Source organism: Schistocerca gregaria, chromosome 7 (genome assembly GCF_023897955.1).
Source record: "Schistocerca gregaria isolate iqSchGreg1 chromosome 7, iqSchGreg1.2, whole genome shotgun sequence".
Classification (NCBI taxonomy): Eukaryota; Metazoa; Arthropoda; class Insecta; order Orthoptera; family Acrididae; genus Schistocerca; species Schistocerca gregaria.
The window spans coordinates 48,756,520-48,777,503 of record NC_064926.1 but is presented as its reverse complement, the minus strand read 5'-3'; the positions used below and the strand labels follow the sequence as shown (position 1 = coordinate 48,777,503).

The following is a 20,984-nucleotide window of genomic DNA, read 5'->3' as shown; positions in this document are numbered from 1 at the left end:
ATCTGGCAGAGCCAATGGTGCGCACCCACTGAGCCACGCCTCCAGCATCTCCTAGCCTCGGGCGCCCTCTGCCGCCGCGGCATAGGACGGCCAGTGGGAGCCACTCGGCTCAATTGCTCTTGGAGCCTCATCACTGTCACGTCACTGTGAGGGCTTAGTTCAGCGAGTTACTTTCTTTTCATTCGTCTACCCGTGTCCGTACAAGGTTACTACACAAACATTTCTTATCAAGTTAGGTGATACAAGGGCGTTATATTACTTGTAAAATTACAACTGTGTTTCACAACAAGTGGAAATGGAAATGAGCTTTTGGCGTCATTGGCCCAAAGGCCCGTTGCGGGGCAGGTCCGGCCGCCTTGGTGCAGGTCTTATTACATTCGACGCCACATTGGCCTACCTGCGCGCCGGATGGGGATGAAATGATGATGAAGACAACACAACAGCCAGTCCCTGGGCGGAGAAAATCTCCGACCCAGTCAGGAATCGAACCCGGGCCCGTAGGACGGCAATCCGTCACTCTAAAAACTTTTTTACCATTTTTGTTCTATATATTGTTGTTTGAATTTGCCCGTGGTGGACGTCCGATGACACTCGCCCAGCTTGTTCGTTGATCCGTTTACTCAGTTTTTTTATTACAGAGAGTAACTAAAACCTCATGGACCGAACACGCTGAGCTACCGTGCCGGCGATGACATTGAAATGAATACCCCGAGCTGCATACAGGCGTTGACATAAGTCAACGGGGACGGACTGACAGTTATTATTAACAGAATCTTTACACTGCAAACTGGATAACATTTTATTGCCATGCGATGCATACAGGGATGGTTTTATGGTGTTGGAGCTTGGGGGAGGGGGTGGATGGGTACTTTTCTTGGTGGTATAATAAAGGCAAAAGAGCTGTACGAACACGTCATAGTTGATTAATGGGCGTCTTTTACTTTGATTCTGTATTGTACTGTCAACTTAACACGAGCGGAATGAGACTGATTTGCCTTCTCAGTTCCTTGCACAGCTAAACAGAACAACACTATGCACACAGTGGTAATGAGATGAAAAAACCACTCGTTCCAAAGCGAGTCAGATTTAACAGACGACATGCCCTGCACCAGGCATAACATCGATGCCTATAATTCTGCGTGATAGTCAGTTGATGACCGCTCATACAGGAAAGATGAAGGAGGCCAAAGCCACTCCAAAAGTTGCATTTAGATGAGCCATATTTTATGCCAACACTTCACCACAATATCTTTCCCGTCAACAATGCTGCAATAGACGGCAATTTTGCGGTGGGAGTGGCAAATGTTGTTGGTGTTGTAAGCTTCTGCAGGCAGTTTCCAACACTATGTCGACAGATTGCTGTGCTGTCCACCGAGGGTGAAGAATATTTCGTATTGCACGGCAATATACATCTCTGTACTTATCTGTACATATTTTGCTCTTAGTCTCACCTTTGTTTGCAGTTTCTCTCACCGACAGTTCTACAGTCACGTTTCATAGCGAAAGCAATATCGTTTCGCTATTGTTCTACATACTGCGTGCGTACATGTTTTGTAGCGGTTTACTGTCGCGATTTTGTGATGTACAGCCACGGAGAATTGGTCAAACGAGACAAGCATAAATTTTATAAATACGATTCATTTATGACCATAACTTTGAGACACTGAAAGGAATGTGCTACACACAAACATCGCTCTCAGAAAAAGAATTTGGAAGCTGTTGCCTGTGAGCTCAAGTATCACCCTCCATTGAGCATTTAAAAAATTGCACAATCTTCGAACCTGTGCCAAACGCGAGGCAACAAAGATACATAGGAAAAGTGGAGGCACAGTTGGTTTGGATTTGAAGCCATGAATTTTTTTAGTATCTGCACATGCGTGATAACGCCACTAAACAACGTTGTTGGCACCATGTACAGTAAGGGTGGACGGTGGCTCAACAAGCCAAGAAACAGAACCCCACAAGAGGAAACGTATACTCGCGGTAGGAATCAGTCTACGGAGAAGCAGAACGTTTGAAACGAAAGAGAGAGATATGAAAGGAGATAAATAACACGCAGCACGTTCAGGTGTGAGAAGACTGAGCACATGGAAACACCACTTGGCAACAGGCTCAAGGAGAGCTGCAGGACGGTTGAACTCTGCGTTGGAACTGCCCCGCCCGGCTTCCTGCCGCCAGTAGATGCACACTTCCATCTGCAGATCTGCACACAACATGCTTTGCTTGCGTTCCACGTGACAACTGCCTGCACTATTCTGACGTAGTACCACTCCAACTCGCCTGCCTCTATAACTATGTCCTCTGGCGGCGATACTAAAAGTTTCACACCATCTTGAGACACACTTCAAGCAGGACTTCATAGTATAAACGGTGTTGTGTGCTTGTGAATAAAAATAAAAGTAAAAATTATGTTCTTATATCAAACTTAACGAAATATTTAATTCCTACCAAATCTTTGCATACTTTCTGTACCACGAGCCTTACTGGTGTATAGCAAAATTTGAAAAAGTATATTAAACTTCTGTATAAATCACCAGTAGCCAAAATCGGAAGGGTAATAGTCAACCAGGTTGTAACTGCTACACACTCTCATATTTGTGTCGGTTTTAGCAATTGTCTGACTATTGCTTGCACGAAATATTCTAAATCGTATTCCGACATTCCAATAAAATTATGGAACAGGTATGTATCCAGCACCAGTCCACCGGTTAAATTTTCTGAAGTACTGCTCTTACTTGAAAAAGAGTACAACCACAAAGCCCGACTTCTCTTGTTGTTTCTACCTATTCTTTGTGTAATGTTGAAGCAGTGGAGCAGCAGTACCTTCCACTAGCTCGCGTTCGTCCATTTTATGGCAGTACCCAATAGTGTGGCCCCTTGTAAACACTTCTGGGACGGAAATATATTACAATGAACATTGATGGGATATAGTGGCTGGTAATTTTTGTAGCGCACATGGCTCAATTCATGTTGTCAGCACTACGGAATATTTAAGGCCCACGTAAACGCATTTAATAACGGCCGTCACAGTGGGGTTGAGTAACGTGGGCAGAGAGCGTGTCTGCCGTTTAGCCAGCACTCTTTCTTTTCTCGATTGTATTCTCTAACCTCTTTTTGTCGGCGATTATCTGACCACAAGGCATCTCAAATAGGTGAGAGCGTTGCGTTACTCGAACTCCGGGAGTACACCTCTAATATTAGCCTGATTCTGTTTAACATCTATGAGATCAAAATGAAATCCTGTTCACTGCATTTAACTCCTCCTCCGAGTATCACAACCTGCTACAGATAACCTGAGTGAGAACATCGAGCCCATAAGTTCTACTATTAAACATCACCTGTGCAATTCCAGCACACTAGAGGGTATGGGCCATTAAAGTGGCACAAAAGTGATAGGATTATCATTAACCAGTAAGACACAAAAGTGTTAACCCTCGATCAGGCGCTGTGGGGTATAGAGTACCCCACGTTTAGTTTCTTGCTAGTGGAAAGACTGCTTTTTGTTGGAGATTACTGCCACACTAGCTATTCCTCTATTGTTGTCTCGGCTACCGAATGTTTCGGTTAGTTTGGCTCTGTCGCTTTCTGCGTCCCTGTGGTTGTGTGAATCTGTTACTAGAACGGTACTCGTGCACAAGCTACTTCGCGCGCCTGGTCCTGTAAGTATATCCTACTTGCTATGTACGTGCAAATGTGCTTAGACATTAATACCAGATTAGTAGTTTGAAAAACTAATTAGTTTGTTACTTATTCAGGGAAATGACGGCAGAAGAAATAACTAAAATTCTGCAGGATTTATCGGATATGTTAAAAGGGTCAGACCATGAATGTGCAGAAGTGGCAGTGGGAAACCGGACGAGAAGGTGGAAGTAATTCAAGAAAGTGAGCATGGAGGTGATTCTGAACAAGAAGTGCTGTCTGTTAGTGAATATAACAACAGTGATTGAAGTGAAAATGGAAATGTGTTTTTATTGATAAGATAACATTACAAAGTGGAGAAAAACTGAATACTTCAGCCAGAGTAAAGTTGGAGACAGGGATATGGTGAAAGTGTTTGCTGCTCCTAGAAGCGTAGCATATGACCCGAGTAATGAAATTACTGCTTTTCAAAAAATAATAGATGACAGAATGGTAAATAATATTGTCACTCCTACTAATCTTTTTATGCAGAAGAAAAATGAGTCATCACAGTACTCTCGTAATAGACATGCAAAGGAGACGTCAGGAACTGAAATACTTGTTTTGCTGGGCTGTTGATAGCTGACTGGATTAAAGAAAGGACATCACATTAACGCACTCGAGCTATGGAACTCGGACGGAACAGGAATGCTAGTTCTAATAGCATGTGTAAGTTACAACATATTTTTGTTTCTACTCCGATGTAGGCGATTTGATAAAAAGAACACACGAGCTGAAAGAAGAAAAAACGGACAAACTAGCTGTCATTCGTCGTTCCTTGTAGCCATTAGTTCTCAATTGCAGAAACGCGTACAACCTCAGGCCCTATGTGACTATTGACGAGAAACTGGAGACTTACCGTGGGCGCTTGCAGTTTCGTACAGTATATTCCCATTAAGCCCGAAAAATATGGAATCAAGATCTTTGTCGTGTCCGACTCAAAAACATTTTTTACAAGTATCTTGGAAGTATTCTGTGGTAAACAAGTGTATGGCACGCATCAGACCTCAAACAAACCAAGCGACGTAGTGATGCGCCTGATTTCTGACATCGAAGGTAGTCTCAGGAAGGACACATTTGATAACTGGCACGCCAGCGAACCTTTGGCGACACCTCTCCTAAAGAAGCAGCTCACTCGTATTGGCACACTGAAGAAGGACAAAAGAGAAATACCTGTTGAATTATGGGCAAGTAAAAGTTGAAATATGTGGTCTTCAATATCTTGGATTTCAAAAAATCGTCAGTCTCATGTCATATGTACCATAGAAAAACATATCAAAGGTATTACTATAAACTATGCATGAACAACCAAAACTTGACAATAAAAGAAACACGCTGGAAATTTTAATAGACTACAACGTGACAAAAGGGAGAGTTGACACTGTGAATCAATTATGTAATGCATAAAATGTCTCACGCATTACGAGGGGACGGGCAATGTGTTTTTTTTTCTCTCTCATGAGTGTAGCAGGAATTAATGCACAAATCCAAAGAGAAACCACATCACGCAAGAAGAATTTTTTGAAGAATGAGACTAAAAGATCGATCAAACATGTCTGCCTGGTGGCATTTCGCCATGGAAAAGGACATACGTCCACCTACTTCTCAAGAATCAGCAAACAAGAAACGTGGGAGCAGTGTAATTTGTGGCTGAGCAAGAGACGTAGTGACAACCATTATAACTGACATATGCAAAAAATTTGTAAGAAACAGTTGTTTGCATGTGCAACAACTTTAACGCCCAAGTCTTTGTTTCAACCGTGGCTTACGTTCATGAGGCTTAAATTGTAGGCGAAATGTTCAAAACTGAAAAATAACGCAAATCAATCTCGAGTGGTACACTTTGTATTAACGTTTCATGAAATATTTAAATTTTACTGAAGTAGGATGTGAATGGTGTCACATATGGTGAATGATGTGGCATGATAAATCTATATGTTGGGTTACTGGATCCCATGATGACCTCTGTGTACTGCCACTTGAATCCCTATACAGTGCAGCTGAATATGTTCCCCCCCCCCCCCCGCCCCCCTCAGTGAGGTTCCTTAAATGCATGTAATACCAGAGACTTAATGTCTTCAACCTCTAATGACCTTGTGTCAAACGTGTTAGCGCAGAACATAGTACGTTTCATCTGTCACAACATATGTGTCTTTTTCCAATTTATAATCTTGGTTATTTATATGTTTTCTATACAATGCAGTGTGTTTCTTTCTCTAAAGACTTTCTTTACAAGTCATAACATACCTCATATCTTCACTATGGAAATATTGTCCTCATTGATAACCCTTTATTCCACTGTACCTAATTACCAGCAACTAATATACCGAGTAGTTTTCACTTTTTATCTTCAATTCCAACCACACATCCAGTTTTCCTCCTAAGTGCAATCTAACGCTTTGACATAAAAATTTGTCATGTTACAGTGCTTCGAATGACCACTCGCTATGCACCTGCTTGTGTTTAGGGGGAAATAGAGTTGCGAGTGTGACAAAGAAGAGCCTACACAGATCAATTTTGTGTCTGTGGCCCATACTAACGGAAACTCCTAGCTGCACCTAAAACTGGTTTTATTGAAATGCGCTGTGGTTAGGAAAACTATCCTCGTACCATGTATCGTGGGTATTTAAGAAAAATGCTCGTAATATAGCCAAGCAAGAGATAAGCATCTCATCAGTAACAGGAACTCAATAGCTCGTAGAAGGAGTGAACCATTCTGGACGAATGCTATAATATGAGTGGTGGCATAATGAGTCAGGATCTGTCACCCTCTACCTCGAGTAGCTAGCTGTTCTGACCTATATATTTAGTAAAAGACTGTGGGACATTTAGATGTTTGTCAAAACAGCTAACCTAGTGTACATTTGACTGAAAGATTTATCTTCAGTCTCTCCAGCTCTGTACATATAGTGAAATTACGTAAAATGGTAAAGTATTTAAAGATAAGTGTGGAACAGGTTTAAAGCCAGACCACATGCTACAGTTGAGGAATAGGGTGGCAGGTCGAAACAGGACATTCTCGAGGAAAGAAAGGCACAGGGCTGAAATCAGCATGGCAATGGCAGTGCAGGAGGAATAGGTCTTAGGCAAACTATTTTGGGACTGAAGTGCGTAAGGATGCTTGGAACATGGGGTATACCTAGGCCATGACAGGGATGGTAGCTTCTTCCTCTTCTGCACTCCTTAGACAATGTGAGCTTATCTCTTGTTAGATAGTGAAGCCAGGAGCAGCACAGAACTTCTCTGATAGAACTTTCATTCATGAAAATGAATAATTGGCCAATTGTAGTTCAGCATTGATGGGAGACGTTTGTCATAGGTTCTGGAACAATATCCCATCACTTATTAGATATGGGGGTAGAACTATTCTTCTATCGCCTCTGTGTACCTGTTTAGAAGTTGCTTTTACACAGTTCTGCTTAATTTTCGTCCAAAACATTTTAAGTATATATGCCAAGTTTTTTGCTTCCTTTTCATCAACACCTGAACATAGGTAATTTCGGAGGGTGAACCCATAGCATGGCCTTACTCTAACTTGTTGACTGGTGGATTCTGCTATTGTAAGTTGACAATATATGTGGGATGACCCAGTCATTGTGGCTCTTATTCGCATAACACCATAACTTTAGAATACTCATTCTCTTATTGTAGTGAACATCATCAATGGCCTTGGGGTCGAAGGAGATATTCTTCCACGTTTTAATCCTCAGAAGTTTACATGCTTTTACGAATGATGAATACATAAAACTGACACCCTAGCTCGTCAGTATGGCGTCAAAACTCCCTAATGAAATGATTCACAAATACTTTCGCCCGTTTATGCTATTGCATTGGCAATTGGTGCTTCACTAGGTATTGGAAGTCATTAATCGATAGGACGTACTTATTTTCTTCAGTGTCTGTGGGAAGGGACTAACATCCAAAGTCATAATTTCAAAAGGTTTTGGTGCTTCTGGCAAAGTCTGAAGAAATCTGTGGCCGTGTATATTGCACCCACTGTGCATGTGAGAAGCATGTGAAAATGTGTCTTCCTACGTCCCAATGTCGGTGGCACCACTAGTAACAGGTATCAAGTCCATTGCGGTAGGTTTGGATGCTACCATGGCAAAGACTAATGATGCGAATTTGGGGAGCTTTTGGTATTTCTAACTGACTTACAATAGCAGTGTTATCATATACCGTCATTGGATACGAAATCCAGCGGTGTGACATTCTGTTTAGAGTCAGCATCATCTCTCTGCACCAATGAGCAAATTTGCTTGGTTTATGGCATATACCATACAAGTATTCGCTCAATTTCAATGCATTAATCGGCCAGTGGGGTCATTGAAATTCAGGAACTATAGAAGGGCAGCATGATCGATCACCACAGAGAAGTTCCTGCAGTGGACATAACATTTAAATTAATTGACACCACACACCAAAGGTAAACACCAATTTTCTGGGGTGTTTTATTTAACTCCAGCTATAATGAGTTGGTTTTTCTTTGCCATCGTATTCCTGGCTGAAGATGCATTGTACAGTTAAATGTCATCACACAATAATATGAGCAGCTTCTGTAAGGCAGGGTATATCAGTAAGGGAGAACTTGTCAACAAATCTTCAACTTCTTGCGTAACAATGCCCATCAATGATTCTTTCAAAGCCCACTCCTTTCTCTAGAAGCGTCGGTAAAGGTTCAGTTACTTTTACAAAATGACAGTAAAATTAGCCAGTCATAAAAAGCTCTGTAAGTGTTACGTTAGTGGAGGCAGGTAATTTGTGTACTACTTCCATCAGCTGCAGATCTGGCTTTACTGTTGCAGAAATGATAAGTACTGAAATTATAGCTCTGCGAAAGAAAAATTTATATAACTGCAAACTTGGTAATCTTGAAACTATTTCCCTCAATATTTCAGTGTGCTCCTCAGCGGTTCGAGAAATGCTACAATATCGTCTATGCAAATCGAACAAGTCCTAAGTTTCATCCCTCACCGGGCTGGTGCGCCGCTGGCGCCAGTCTCCATCGATTCTCGTCGCGTTCGTCTAAGTCGATTTTCGATGGCTGCTTGGCTACTATCTTTGGCGGATGGCTATTTAACTGTGGTGCGCGCGCTCTCTGGGTCTTCAGTTCGGGTAGCAGCTGTGTCAGCGACACTGATGTCTGGCGTTGTGCCTGTATGCAGCGTGGCGAGTGGCCGAGTCGGTTCGACGAAGGAGCGTGGGTCGCTGCTGCGGCGTGTTTAGCCGTTGTAATGCAGATCCGCTGCCGACGGTGCCTGGGGTTTCTTGGATGTGTGAAGGACAGATGTCCTTCGTGTCTCTTGCAAGTGATTCAAAGTCAATGAACTGGAGTCGTCGAAGTGTTCATCGGTGGGTTCTGTTCATGATAACTGAATAACCCTGTGCACTGAAAACCATCTTGGCTGTTTCAGTTACCTTTGATCTTGATGCCTGGTGTGTTGACGGCATTTAAGGGAGTGCTAGTGATGCACAACCAACAGACATGAAGCCGTATTCAACGCACACCAAGCAGTGCGTAAGTATGAGCCTGGCGTTCAGAAACGGGCCGAAATATTTTACCTGATTCTTTTTCTATTTTACTATTTCATTCGTTATTTTATAGGTTGTCTAATCAAATCTTAAGACCTACTGCCACGTATGTTAAGTCTGCTTAAGGTTCATTTGTGCCTGATTGGGTTAAAATCCTTGTCTATCTGTTGCGTCAGAAAGTTTTCTGCCGCTGGTGTGTTTATGTTTGAGATATTTGGCTGTGGTCGATGAGAGCAAGCTCCGATCGGGATATCACGGTGGAAGAGTGTAAATTAAGGACCTGGATTAGTGTCTATGGTTACGTTGTTAACGTGCGGTAATTCCATCTTGGTGGTGGAGCGTTGTGGTTCCCGCAAGCTTGCCTGTAGATCAAACTTGAGTATATTTTTATTGCTCCTTCTTGTCCATTCATCTCCTGTATCTGTTAGAACCTTTCAGTTTCTCGCGTCCAACACCAATTTCTCATTAAGTTGAGGCAGTCCCATGTTGAGATGATTTCATATGTTATTATTATATTGAATCTATTACAATCCTGTTAATTTGTCAGAAATTTTATGACCAATTGTGGAAAGATCTGAGCTTATTGGATTTAAGTGGGTTAATGCTCTTAGCCGGGTCCTGAGTTACACGAAAACCAGTTTCTATGTTAGTTGAAGCATTTTTGGGATTTGATTAATTGTGATTTTATGAATATTGTTTTAAGTAATGAAAGTTGGCTACACAAATTTTGAAAAATTTGTATTTGTGGACTTAATGCACACCCTTAGTTGTGGAAGTAGTTTTAGAGTTTTGATGTGATTTTTATGAAAAACGGTGTCAATGTAAGTTATGAAGTTTGTGAGGTTTAGCTATGGCACTTATATTTTGTTAATATTGGTTTCATGACTATTGTTTTTTTAATGACAGTTTGTTAAGCAAATTTTGAAAGATCTGAGTTTGTTGGACTTAATGCATTCTTTAGCTATTGGAAGTAGAGTTTTGATGTGAGTCATGTGAAAAACAGTTCCATCTAAGTCATGACGTTTGCGTGATTTAGTTCACCCAGTCATATTTGATTAATGATGCTTTTACGAACATTGTTTTAATTAATGATATTTGGTTGAGACATTATGAAAAATATGTGTTTATATAAGGCAAGCCCCGTCTTGTAATCGTTCCTACTGTTAATTTGAGAAGAGCAATATGTTTGTAATAAAGAAATGTGAGCAACTACAAACTTGTTATGTGTTTAATTTCGATGTGTCAAAAGAGTTCCATACATCACTCACAACACCTAGTCTGCAAATCCATGAACTGTAGGTGAATTCCTCAGACCAAAGGTCACCATTAAAAACTCATACAATCCGAACGATACAATGAAAGTAGTCTTCAGCCTGCCTTGAGGGGCTTTCAGAATCTGGTGGTACCTGTATTTCACATCTAAAATAGTCGAGAAATTACTGTTCGCCAATCAGTTTGGGGATTCAGCAATGCGAGCCAAGGGGTTAAGAATCACGAACAGTTACAATATTCACCACTCTCGTATCCCCCATACAGGTAACAGGTTTTCTCAGCATTGATTAATAGTCCGCAGCTCGTGGTCATGCGGTAGCGTTCTCGCTTCCCACGCCCGGGTTCGATTCCCGGTGGGGTCAGGGATTTTCTCTGCCTTGTGATGACTGGGTGTTGTGTGATGTCCTTAGGTTAGTTAGGTTTAAGTAGTTCTGAGTTCTAGCGGACTGATGACCATAGATGTTAAGTCCTGTAATGCTCAGAGCCATTGAGATCTAGGTGCTAGAGGATGCTTATATAATTTCTCCACCAGTTTGTTGCTAGATAGTTTCTTTCGCAACACACTGTAAATGATGTGGGATTGTGTGTTATCATTGTAGCATATCTGCTTGAAACTTCATTGTCAGTAATTTCAGTAGCTCGCAAATATTGGTTTCCTCTAAGCACCAACAATATTTCTCTATGACTGTAAACAACAGATACTGTTCAAATGGCAGCTTTTCGTGCAACTGCTGTCTGAAGTGTAGTATGACTGTAATTCTCTGACAGCCAAAAGTTTCTGTTGTTTCTACTTTGATACTACTCTGATGCGGGGTTTTTCTTCACTATTTGGTTCCTGTATACTATCAGTTCTGATCCATGGATTATTGTAACAACTCTTGCACCAAAATTATGAAAGCATATGGGGTCACTAAGTCTTATTTTTTTGACCTCTGAATTGCAAAAGATTTGCTTCATATGAAGCTGAAGTCTAACCAAACCTTCAATCTCAACAGGTCAACAAAAATGTTCTGTTACGGCCTCAGACTTGGTGTTATCTGAAGAATTTCTGTGGTGCCACAGAAATTGTTTCAGGGATGCTTTCCTTCAACACAAAGATACGCAGTGTATCAGAATTTCAGGGAATGTCGACCTTGCCAGAGTGCCTTGTACATGTAAGATGCCCTTGCTGCCAAAGTGCCTTTGCTGCCAAGCTGAACTGCTCCAATAAATATGACGGTATGCTATCAAAAACCACGCCCTGCAGCTGTTGCAGAAAATCATTTCCCAAGCTGACATCAAAATGTCGACCTTGCTTCTTCAAGACTTCTATTTCATACTCATATTTTTTTTCTTATTCAGTAGCAATTCAAAGTAACAGGATCTTTGTGAATATGAACGTGTCCAAAAGAACAGATACCACTGGTGTCCATGCAACGCTCTAGAATGATATGATAATTAAATCAAGACCCTACGCTGCTGCTATGTGTTGATATACATCAACGGGGACAGTCAAAAATGTGTGTCCCGACCGGGATTCGAACTCGGGATCTCCTGCTTACATGGTAGACGCTCTATCCATCTGAGCCACCGAGGGCACACAGGATAGTGCGACTGCAGGGATTTATCCCTTGCCCTCGGTGGCTCAGATGGATAGAGCGTCTGCCATGTGAGCAGGAGATCCCGGGTTCGAGTCCCGGTCGGGGCACAGATTTTCAATCTTCCCTGATAATATTCATCAACGCCTGTCGACAGCGTAGGGTCTTGATTTAATTATCATTTCATAACAGGACCTTAGTAGTTCGATTATTTCACTCATTAGACCGCTAATATGATAAAGGCAGCTTCAGCACTTACTTCGCACCACGAGGTAGGACAAGGAGACCTATCTGTGCACTCGCGTCAACTAAAACTCGGCCCAGTCTTCTTTGTATCGCACCAGTCACAACCACTTTCGCCACTTCTTGCACCCCATGGAAATCTGTTTAATGATTTCTCGTGGGGACAAGACAGGATGGCTGTGTATGCCTTCGACATTTCATTGATTCATTCTCCCATCATGTCTATTATAGGGACAACTGCTGCAGTCACAGTTTCATCTATTCCATGACTGCAGAAAGCGCATTTCTAAATGTATGATCTCCGTACAGTTCGAGCAGTAAGGAACCATGACAAACTCCTCTGCAGAGTCTACGGCTCACTTTTGTGAGAACACAATGGTACTCATTTTCTGTATGGTGCAATGAGAACGAACCTTAGCGCATCCTCGTGCAACAGTGCTAAGTTTGCCGGCTCTTGATGAGAAGTTTGAGAGATCACCTTCACTTCTCGAGCTGTTTGTGGGTTAATATCACAGACTATAGCTGCTTCTTCCAGGAGTCCATAATTACGGGTGTCATCTGTTCCCTATACATTTTGCATCATGATTGTCCTAGTCCTGTCAATAAATGTCTCTAGGTCATCTCCTAATACTTTGGGGTGATAGCAGCTGATTCCTCTTACCTGCATAGCGCTGTGCTAATCCTTTCACAAGTGTTTCAAACTTATAAATGTTGTCTCATTGCAGCCCCTTAGAGTTAGAGGGCCCACGCAACAGACAAGCAAGGTGGGCTGCCGACTTCCATTGAAGAGCTCAGATCAGAACATCGCCAGTAGAAGAAGGTCCCGAGTTCGAGTCTCGGTCGGGCACACAGTTTTAATCTGCCAGGAAGTTTCATATCAGCGCACACTCCGCTGCAGAGTGAAAATCTCATTCTGGAAACATTCCCCAGGCTGTAGCTAAGCCATGTCTCCGCTATATCCTTTCTTTCAGGAGTGCTAGTTCTGCAAGGTTCGCAGGAGAGCTTCTGTAAAGTTTGGAAGGTAGGAGACGAGATACTGGCAGAAGTAAAGCTGAGAGTACCGGGCGTGAGTCGTGCTTCGGTAGCTCAGATGGTAGAGCACTTGCCCGCGAAAGGCAAAGGTCCCGAGTTCGATTCTCGGTCGGGCACACAGTTTTAATCTGCCAGGAAGTTTCATATCAGCGCACACTCCGCTGCAGAGTGAAAATTTCATTCTGCTTCGCCAGTAGAAGCAACCTACAACAGACTTTTCGCATAAACACGGCACTACGTCGTGAGGAGCCATGTGACAGATCCAACAATAGGAACTAATGTTACGACATGTAGCACTCCACCGAATCGGTGCTATAAGCACGCCAGCAGAGTCTGACCGACAGTGTGTACCTACAGCTAGGACAGCTCTGACCAATACCTACGCCGGCTCTAGCCTAGTAGACACTCGCCACAGCCTTCAGTAGAAAGTTGTATTATGTTGTGTGTAAAGCCACTTTGTAATTGTGTAGTGTAGTACTTTGGTTATTATTTCATTTCATTGTCTTGTACTCTTATCTGGCTTTTGCCACAGCAAGAATTGTTGTGCTTCTTGTTGTTCGTGCGTAGTGTACGCCAAGAAGGAGCTTTAGTTTAATGAAGTGTATTCAAACTTGATCGTTAGCCCTTTCCTGCCTACCGCAGGACACTACATTTCGCTGGTACCACTACCTATTACGCATAAGAGAACACATTCCCAATATCATCAATAGCAGAAAACTACCCAGCCACGAGCAAAACGGCCACTGTCGTGAATAATGTGCAAAATGTAGACATGTTCTCAGTAGGTTTACCCGAAAAAGAGGGCACGAATGTACAAACAAGAAAATTATTACATGAAGAGGCAATATTTCCTCTTGGCCAAGCGGCAGCTTTTGATTAGCTCAGGTCCATTAAGGCCTTGCTTTTAGCAGCAAGTTTCGATATGTAGTAACTGCAGTACACGTTCACTATATATTGCCTCGAGTTCTGGCAACTTCACGTCCTCTTTGATTACTTCTATAGTCGTTGTATATGTGGCCCCTCTAGGGCCCGCAAAGGCAAACTAAATATTTGCGCGTATCTTTGGCACAGATCACAACTGTGTAGCTTCAACGGGTTCCTCTAATAAGAGTTTCTGAAGGTGAGTTGTTTTAATTTTTAATTGTTAGGAGATTTATTTGTCGCTGGAATGTTACCCCGGTCAGCGTCTTTCCCGCTGAGAACTTGTTAAAGATTTGATTACGTACAAAAGGAACATACTATTTAACAAGTGACAACAATAACGCATGAGAAAGTACAAAATGACATCAGAGAGAAACTATAATTTGTTGGGTGTTCGTATGCTCGTCTGCTGGCAGGTTGGTGCACGGAGGGCAAGTTATCAAAGGCTAGCAATACTAGTTAACTGTGATGCATGCAGACAGGGTGCAACGAATGATATCGCGTCACGTCTGGGTGCAGCAATCATGACTCTCTGGTAGGGGGTGGTGGTAGGACTACAGTGGACAAGTAGGGCTGACACATCGACACCCAAACCCTCGTGACAATATCAGGAACATGAAGCAGTTGCAACCAGCTCGGTAACTGGGGTATGAGACGTCACTAACAGGTGGTGGGAGACTGAGTGGGATCAGTGGAATGCACTGGCTGCCGTGAATAGAGCTGATGCGGCAGCACTTCTTGACAGAACCAGTGTTCCGAAAATTAGAGATGTAGCTTCCAACCTCGAACAGCGTTCTCATTGTTACGGTGCTCACTTATTTCCAAGTCCGTATCGATCTTAGTGCTGAGTTTTCACTGAGACGGCGCTTTGGCGTGAGGCGGTTGTTTCCGTGTGTGATCGCTGGCCGGAGCTTAGATGGAGGCGTGTGAGGGGGTGAAAGGGGCTGCCTGGGCGTGCAGACAGTTCGGCTCGGCTGGGGTTGTTTGCGTCTGGACGCCGAGTGGGGCCCGATGGGAAGACCGGACCGTGATTTTACGGTTAATAGTGTGGACAGCGGCGTGGTGTGCCGTTTAACTTGATTCACAAGGGGAGCAGAATCTGGCCTGTTCTAGTTTGTCGAGGCTAAGTTTGAAATACCTTCTATGTGCGGCGGGATGTCATTTCGTCCTCCTCTCTCTCCGTCGCTGGGATTGCTATCCTCGTTTACCGTCCCATGGATGTATATCCATAGGGTACGCTGCTCTCCGTACTCTACTAGACGCTGGTGATGGAAGTGCGTCGTTCAGCGGCACCTTAGTCTGGGTGCTTTATGTTTGATCTTCAAGTGCATAGTCTTCGAGTGGCACTCGATAGTTTGCCTTGCGCAGTTATATTGGAGTTTATTTTGTCTTGTGGTGCTTCCGCTTTCCGTTAACGAAGGCTAAGCTCGATTCGGCACTCCATACAACGCTTGGCACCTCAGCAGGCGGGTCGGAGCCACCTTCGCGACCAAACGGAAGCCTTTGGACTGAGAGGTCTTGTGTTTTGCAAATTGTTCATAAATTGTTGTTTTGGTATTAAGTTGGCTCAGGTTTCTTATGGATTTCCCGGCATTTGGCATGTTGTCCGGCCCGGGCTAGGTGTCCTTATTTTAGAAGTCGGCCCTTGTTTTGGCTGAGTACGATTTTGGTTTACTGCCTAATGTTTCTGGTAATACGCCGGGTCGCTGTGGTTGTGTTGCATTTTGTTTGGGGCTGTGTGCTGGGAGCCGTGGAGTACCATGATTTAAGTATTATTTTAAAGTAACATCATCACTTAAATGATTTAATTCTTGTTGCGTTAATTGCAACTTGGTCACTGAGAATTTAGTTGTGTAATTACGGAAGATTTAATAGTGGCGCATGCCCCTTTACCTGTTTCGTAATCTGTTAATTGTCGAAAGACCTTAATCTCATAGTCAAATAAATAAATAAATAAATTTGATGTGATTTTCTTAAATTATTGTATTTTTATGTCATGTCATTGTGTTTTTTTAATTTGTTGATCACTTGTGTGCTGCTACAGCTATTAAAATGTTTCAGGTAGCTATTACTTGGGTGGAACGCGCGGAACCGCAACGGAGAGAGTAGCTGCGTGCCTTACGTGTCCGTTGTTGCCGCGGCTTGATGTACGTTGTTTGTTTTGGTGCACCTGAGTTAAGTATTGTGTTGCCTCCTCCCTTGCAGCCCCGTCAAGTTCTTCACATAAACATTTCCTTCAAGACATTTTAGTTAATTTTATGCTAGTATTATTTTAATTTCTTACATTGGTAAAATTGTGCGGCCTTCTTTATGCACACTGTTTGTCATAGCGGAGTTGATGTGCCATTGTAATTTCTTAAACTCTATTGTGTGTGCACTTCGTGATACATATTGTTTGTCATAACAGATTTGAGTATGGCAATTATAATTTCTCATATATCATGATGTGCGTGTGTAATGGGGTAATAAATGGATGATTGTTATTTCTGTTTTTGGCGCCCTTCATGCCTCCTTTCTTGTCCCTATTGGTACGCTATCCTTGTACTTGTGTTGGTTAGCCACATCACTTATTGTGGCACCCAGCTGCAGAAAGATATTGGTTACTGGGTTTCATATTGTGTAGATCCTGATTGTGACACCACATGAAGAGGGTTTAACTGCAAGCTGGGCATCCAGGCATATTTTGTAACTAAATGGTAACAGTTATGTCTGGTAAAAATACTGCGGTGATTTATTTCACTGAATGGTCCACCTGAGGAAGACATGCCAGAAGTAGGGTAATGGCAGTTCTATGTAACTTTTCATATACAGTTAATTATGCAAAATAATTAATTAATCTATTAATTACCGTCAATCCCATGACGACATCAGCTTTTCCCAGCCGGCATGTGGGTCCCTTCCTCCTCCCTTTCCCCCCTCTCCCTCTCTCCCTCTTCCCTGGAAATGGTGGGAATTTGAAATTTTGGGGGGAAAATTCAAAAAATTGAGGGAAATTCTAATTTATTTTCTGGAGTATCAATTCGGAGACTATCTGGCCTAGTTCACAACTTCTCCACCAGCCAGCGACATTCACCCTCCCCCCTCTCCACCCCTCCTCCAGTTGTGAGGGAGCTTCAGCTTATGCTAAGCTGCCAGTTAGGATGGGCGTAAGATTTTATTTTGGACCCAGCGTAGAATACGGTTTGTTTAAACTATCGGGGTTGGGCAGGGGTAGTTCCCATTGATAAAACACTAAACAGTAGCTCGATCCAGTTTCGCCACTAACTGCTGTGGATATTTTTCCTATTAGTCTAGAACTAGAGAGTTGCTCCAGCCAGTCTAGCCCTATATGGGAATGATGCACAATAATAACAGGAAAGCAAGCTATCACCAACATACATTGGTGTAGTGTCTTGCTGATTTACAAGTAAATAGCTGCTAGGGGTAACATAAGGATGTGTAATAACATCGGAACAGCGACCAATGTCCCACTATCGCTATATATTTTTGTTATTTCACAATCTGCCACTCTTCAGCCATGTAATACAGTTAGTAAAAAGATGAAACCGATACATGTAAAAGCGATAAAAATGACATAAGAACGTAATAAGAGGACACAATGGGGGTTAAAAAGTTCACCTACACAGAGATATTTATTGTGGAACAGTTAAAAATTTCTAGCTTCACTACCACCTTCTATCTTTTATTGATTATTTAATCTTCTTCTCATGGACATCTACCCCTTGGAAGTCTTACCCTGGAGATCCGAAAGGGGGACTATTTCGAAATCTTTTACCAATGGATAGATCATCAAGACACTTTTTCAGTTATAGGCCACATGTCCTGTAGATATACGTTATATGTCTTTAATACAGTGGTTTTCATCGCCTACTACCGAATTCTGAAGATGTAATACTGTCCGACGGTTCCGCCTTGACTGGGTTATTTCATCGTTTTATTGGTTACCAGACGTTAGGTAGATGTTGCAAGAGTGTTGGTCTGCGTTTAAACTGTCACTAGTTTGAGTTGCCATCCGGTCAAGTGAATACAACTCTTGGCTGCCTGTCTCATTGTTTACGAAGTTGAGCATCTTTTCCAAGCCGATCCTTGGAGAAATGTCTGAGACCAACTTCTCTCTTGGTTTGATCAGATAGTGATGATTGTTTTTTTAAATATTTTAATTTTGAGTTATTACCATTGGGGCCTTCACAACAAGTAATTTGAATTTCTGGTCAATAAGGCCTTCAGCCATGAGTGAAACTTGCTTAAGCATTTTTTTACTAGACATTATATCTTAACAGTCAAATTTGATAATTGTTCCTTATTGTCACCCTTATTTGCAGTTGGTTCCAAATAAAGTGTACGTGATTTAAAAAAAAAACACAAAAAAACCACCTGAGCAACCAACGGTAACGAAGTAAGGCCCCATCAACACTGAATCCTGCCTTTCCCTAAGTACTCATGTTTCAATCAGCCCTTGTGCAAACCAAGCATTGAGCGAAGTATTTCTCTGCTTGTAATTTAGCCCTATGTTCCTTCCACAGAGTAGCCAGGAAAAGAAATTTTTAGGGTCATATCGCTCTACATTAAACGAGAAGTTCTCCTGCATTAAGATTTTTAAGGCAGGAGGTAACTTTAGCTGCTTCAATTGCACCTCATCCGCCGTGGTGGCACCCACTGCAAAAGTGTGCTCTCCCCATGGGCATCATCCAGCCTCAGCAACCACTGCCTAGGCAGTCATCCGTTGTTCAGAGTCCACATGGCCCAGCCACAATGAGCACATACTCCTTGAAATACATGGGGAGCTTTTAGCTCAGGCACCAACAGCGCAGTCTCTGCGTGGTCAGGAGCCTACTACCACGCAGGTTCTTGACGAGCCTCCACAATGAGATGGCTACTGTGCTGTGTTTTGGGTGTACTACCTTCTTAAAGGGAATGGTGCAAAGATGGGAAGGCACAAAGGTAGAGCATCCATTACCCTACATCATCCGTTCTTCTGGATAATTTTGAAAACTGATGGCAGGCCAAACCCAGCGATGGGGACCATGTATTTAATGAAAAGTTGTAGAAAACGCCAGAAGTGGAAACTCGAGTCCCAAATCTTAAAGCAGATCCAAAGAGCGTCTACACCAAGAAAACTATCTGGTGGAGGGGCAGAAGGGCGAAAAGGATAGTGGAACTATAAGTTTTCAGCACATAATTGAAGTAATGCTGCAAAGGTTGGAGCCCCATGATTGCCAACCACGTACTCACAAAAGAGTTGTGAAACAATTGGGTGGGGGAAATGTTTTGCTCCAAGCGTGGTGCTTGACCCTCTTTGCAGGGAACAGCCAGGGAAGGGAAAGCCACACGGTCATGAGAAGCAGCATTAAACGATCCATTCCCAAACAAAGAGAAGGCTTTAGAAGAATGGGCAGTTTGTTGAAGTATAACACGTTTCATACCTTACTGTCAATCGTGATACCACCCACTACCGTCAAGGGCTCTCCCCATGAGCTCTACCCAGCCACAGGAAGGGCTCTCTGGCACAGTTCCATTAATTCAGAATGACAAGCAAATACTTCTAGGCATACATGGAGAGGTAGCAGCTGAGCTATAAGAAGTGCGATCCGTGTGTTATCAGTGGTCTCAGCCAAAAGGGTACATAATGACTACACAGACTGACTACTGTGCTGGCTATATAGAGTTAAAAGGTAATCGCACAGAGAAAAAGACGGAAGAGGCAGTAAGGCCACATACTGTAAACTCTAAGTAAGGTGTTCTTCCCCAGTTAGATCAAGTGAAGGATTATTAATTCAGAAAGTTAGGTCAAACCCCAAAGAGGGACCAAAACCGCCAAAAAGGAAAGATTAAGAAATGAAACCAAAAGAAACAAAAGTGTAAGAGTTAGGAGAAACCAGGAGGATAGCCAGCCTGACATAAGCAAGGACACTGAGAAATAGGAAGGCGAGCAGACAGCGAAGAAGGGGCGCAGAGGAGTGAATGTAGACCAGGAAGGTAGAGAGGGCTGCAGTATCTCGGAGTCCCATCTACACTATGCACGAACTCACGGAAGAGCAATTAGCCCCCTGGGAGTGAAGATGATATGGGAGATATGTTACTGTGAGAAGAATTTGACAGAGTGATGAAATAATTTAGTCCAAACAAGACCCTGGAGTAGACGAAGTCCCGTCAAAGCTATTGGAACTGTTGATATCCTTGGGAGAGAGAGCCATAACAAAACTATTCCATCTGGCGTGTAAGATGCATGAGACAAGTGAAATACTCTCAGACTTCAAGAAGAATCTAAGTATCTCAGTTTCAAAGAAAGCAGATGCTGACATATGTGATTATTACCGGAAATCGGTTGAGCAAGTCACGGATGCTAAATACTGACACGAATTCCTTATAGCAGAATGGAATAACTGGTGGAACTCAACCTCCGGGAAAAGCCGTTTGGATTTTGCAGAAATTAAGGAACACGTGAGGCAATACTGACCCTATGACTTCTCTTAGAAAATAGGTTAAGTAAAGGGAAACATACCTTCGAGAAATCTTTTGACGGTATTGATTGGACTAATCTCTTTGTAATTCTGAGTTTAGCAGGCCTAAAATACAGAGAGCAAAAGACTATTTACAAGTAGTATCGCAACCAAACGGCAGTTCGAGCAGTGGATGGGCGTAAAAGGAAAGCAGTGATTGAGAAGGAAGTGACAAAAGGTTGTAATCTCACCGATGTCATTCAGTCTGTACTTTGAGCAAGCACTAAAG

The 20,984-nt window shown here is 42.6% G+C and overlaps 1 non-coding gene across 1 annotated transcript; it reads left to right on the top strand.

The window, feature by feature from the left end:
* The first annotated feature begins 12,094 nt into the window (after nt 1–12,094).
* Nucleotides 12,095–12,169, top strand: Trnat-ugu (transfer RNA threonine (anticodon UGU)). Its single transcript has one exon. It is a non-coding gene; the product is annotated as a tRNA-Thr (tRNA).
* The last annotated feature ends 8,815 nt before the right edge of the window (nt 12,170–20,984 follow it).